This window comes from Nematolebias whitei, chromosome 13, assembly GCF_014905685.2.
Source record: "Nematolebias whitei isolate Nwh7 chromosome 13, NemWhi1, whole genome shotgun sequence".
Taxonomy (NCBI): Eukaryota; Metazoa; Chordata; class Actinopteri; order Cyprinodontiformes; family Rivulidae; genus Nematolebias; species Nematolebias whitei.
Window position 1 is genome coordinate 46,395,878 of NC_056510.1, and position 3,818 is coordinate 46,399,695.

Below are 3,818 nucleotides of genomic sequence, written 5' to 3' on the forward strand. Positions count from 1 at the left end.
TTTGGGATTTGTTGCTGCCATGAAATTTGGAAACAACAGATTTTTCCCTTAAAATGAAACATTCTCTCAGTTTAAACTTTTGATCTGTGATTTGTGTTCTATTCTGAATAAAATATTAGATGTTGGCACCTCCACATCATTGCATTCAGTTTTTATTCACAATTTGTTTAGTGTCCCAACTTTATTGGAATCTGGTTTCTAGTTGTTCTCCATGACCTTCCTTCATGCAAATATTGGGCAGAACTCCAAGTCCTAATAGATGAAGATGAATTATCTTTTAAAACTGTAACATATCACTGAGCATCTTCTCGTTTTCACTTTATATTAAAAAAGTGTCCTTGTGGCCTTTAATCCTTAGGTGAAGGTAGCAGTGCTGCAGATTGAATCTGTCTGGTTCTCACCTTCTTAGAGAAGATAATAAATATTTGGCACAAGTTGCATGTTGCAAACAGTATTTGACTACATTTGTGTATGTTTAGTGCAGGGACAGTTTGGTTGGCTGCACAGTTACATGCACAGATGTCACTTTGTGAGGGCTTTGCTACTTTGTGCAAGGAGCAAAATCTACTTTGTTTTAATCTTCTTCTTTCTTCAGAGATCATCTCAGAGAGTGAACTCTCTCCAGGACATGGCAATAGTTTTGGTTTTAATGCTGGATGCTCTTCCTGACACTGGTGAAAACAGAGATTCCCAAAATGATCCGACTTCTTCATATTTATTACAATGTTTGGAGAACAGCCTGTCTGAGGTTCTGACCCGTTCTGACTTGTAGCAAACTCATCAGGGGGCTGACCCCCCCCCCCCCCCACACACACACACACACACAAAAGATAAAAGATGACCTGTTCACGAACTTCTCACCACCAGTCACATGAAGAATGGTTGTAATTCAGGGGAAAGTTTCACACATTTTAATAGCATCAGTACAAACAAGAGTGAGCAGACACATCTTCTCTCACACATCTCTGTGCCTGCTCTGTTTGTCTACACTATGTTGTTACCTTCATCTTGTCACTGTCACAGTCACAGCCAAAGGTGGCCAGTCGCCTCAAATTCTCCATGACCAATCCCCACCAGTAATTGTGGGTCCCCCAACATGGACATACTGATACTGCTGCAAACACGCTCCATCCAGGACCTTAATGCACTGCCACTACAGTCATGCACTATCAAAATTCAGTTGTAGAAATCTTGCACGTGGTCAAAATCCTCCACAAGCTGCCACTGTGGGAAGCCCACTGCACTCGTGGTATGTACCTGAAGACACTTCAAACACCATGCAAACTCTAGTTGGGTCTTTTTACTGGTCACCTTCGAGGGCGAAGGGACTTCAAAACCAGTAAACTTGTCTTATCTTAAAAACACCTTTTTAACAGGATTAATATTTAAATTGCCTGCAACTAGAGCAGCAACAAAACAATGGGATGCAAGATCACTCTTTAGAAATTGCCTTTAAAAAACATGTGAATGGTTTATGGCATTTGCATTTAGGTTTATAAATGTATTGTGTCTATAATTTTTAACTGGTTTGAATGTGCTGCTTGTCTAACGGGAGCAGCCGTGTGAAGCTGGTGCTGTCCCAACCTGAACTCTGCATATTTTCTCTGCATCTAGCACCAAACGCTGCTTGTCCTTCACCCAGGCTTGGCTACATTCACTGCTTCTCTGGCAGGCCCATGTCTGCTGAACTTCCACATCAAGCACAGACTTTTAATATGAAACTAAACTGTGGATTTTTGAGCATAAATTGCACCACATTCTTTAGTTTCCACCCGTGTGGGCAACAAGGGTTTGGCTCCTATAAAAGGCGTCACCTCTTAAAACTAATTGACCAACTCTCGAGGTCGTCCTGATGCGGTGCTTATCAGACCGACGTGTTTGTCCTCTGCAGTAATGATTTAATTAAAGTGGCTACACTGCCAATGAACTCGGCTTCAGCCTGTAAGGATCCTTTTTCCTTCAAGTAATCAACTTCCCTCCTGCTGAAGCACCTCCAACTAGAGGAAAACATGACATCACCAAACGATTCTTCTTTTTTTCACCGTCTTTATGACTTTCCCCCTCAGTTGCCGTAGTGATCTTATCAAATACATATGGTGCAAAATCTGACTTCCAACCAAACAAGACCTGGATTATTTAGTTCTGCCTTCTCCTGAGACTAGATTTAAACTGAATTTCTTGACCAGCAGCCAGACGCATCGCCAAAATCTCATTAACTATGTGATCGATATCCAACAGATATTGTTTCTCTCTATAACACTTGACTCGTGAATATCATTTTTTGCTCTGTTGACTGGACAGATGAATTAAATTCAAACTTAATTCTTTTCTATTGACTCTCCACTGCAGCCATAAATTTTACAGTGCGGCACATGAGCTCATGCCAAGCACAGTTTCAAAGTAAAATCTGGAGTTAGTCGGCTGACAGGATTTAAAAAAAATGGATTACAAGGTAATATATTTAACTGGCAACAGGTGGATCTAGTATACGTTCAACTGTCATTATTAGCCTGATTTTGTGCATGTGGACGAGCTGGAAATGTTCCCACTGGCAATTATTTTTAACACTTTTTTCCCATCTGTTTTTGAGAATAGGACTGAAATGAGTAAAGTGCCAGATGAAATCTAGTGCAAAGAGACATGATAGATTAAGTAAACATAAAAAAAAATAAAATTAAAAAAAAAACGCCTGCAGGGTTTAATAAGTAGGGAAAATATAACTTTTTGTCACATTTAGCACATTTTGTACTGAAGTACAACCTTTTTTATTGGGTATTTTAATTACAACACATAATTAATGAGTAACTTAGAGAAAAGGAACAGCCACAATCTATAGCCCTATATTTTTTCTATACATAACACAATTAATTAGCGTGAAAAGTTAACTTAGTTTTTATTTTTCAAACTTCAGAAAATATGTTTGTTGTTCATTTCTGAATTACTGAACGATTATTGCTTTCACCTGCTGCCTGGCAAGTACTTCATTCGATCTTACACTGTGCCTTTGTGTTTGCTTAATTGTAGTGTTATGAAGTCATTTTTAAAATTAGATTTAAAAATCATTTTCTCTCTTTGAATTTCATAGGTTTATTGTTTCATTTCATTTGAGCGAACTGCTTCACAAACAAAAGCTCTTGCTGGGTCATGCTGCATCGTAATCATACGATCATCGTGAATCAAGTGTTGCGTTACTTTCTGTGGCTTATGTATCATAAATGCATCAGAATATTGTCAGTGTGTCAAGGTGTGTATTGTCCACAAACTAGAGGTTCACAACCTTAACCCGCAGGTCTGGTAAATTTCCAGATTTCCAAATTTGTTGATAATCCAGATTTCCGTTAATTCCAAAAAGCAGAATCCAGTTATCATAAATCCAATTATGTCTCTGAGGTAAGAGGACTCTCCTTCACCCTGTCTTTTTGTTGCAATAAATTGATCAGTTGTGTTGAGAAAGCAGCTGAATAAATCCATAGTTTATTATTCATAATGGATGCAAAAAGGGGCTCGGGAAAAGGTTCACAAGAAGCAGGGACGGAGCGGAGGAGGAAACGTCTGCCTTGGCCGAGAGCAAGCAGAAAAAAGTACCAGTGTACCCACTGTCCCTCCTCTGGACATGTCCAAACCACTGTCCCTCCTCTGGACATGTCCAAACTATTGTCCCTTCTCTGGACATGTCCAAACCACTGTCCCTCCTCTGGACGTGTCCAAACTACTGTCCCTCCTCTGGACATGTCCAAACAACTGTCCCTCCTCTGGACATGTCCAAACTACTGTCCCTCCTCTGGACATGTCCAAACCATTGTCCCTCCTCTGGACAT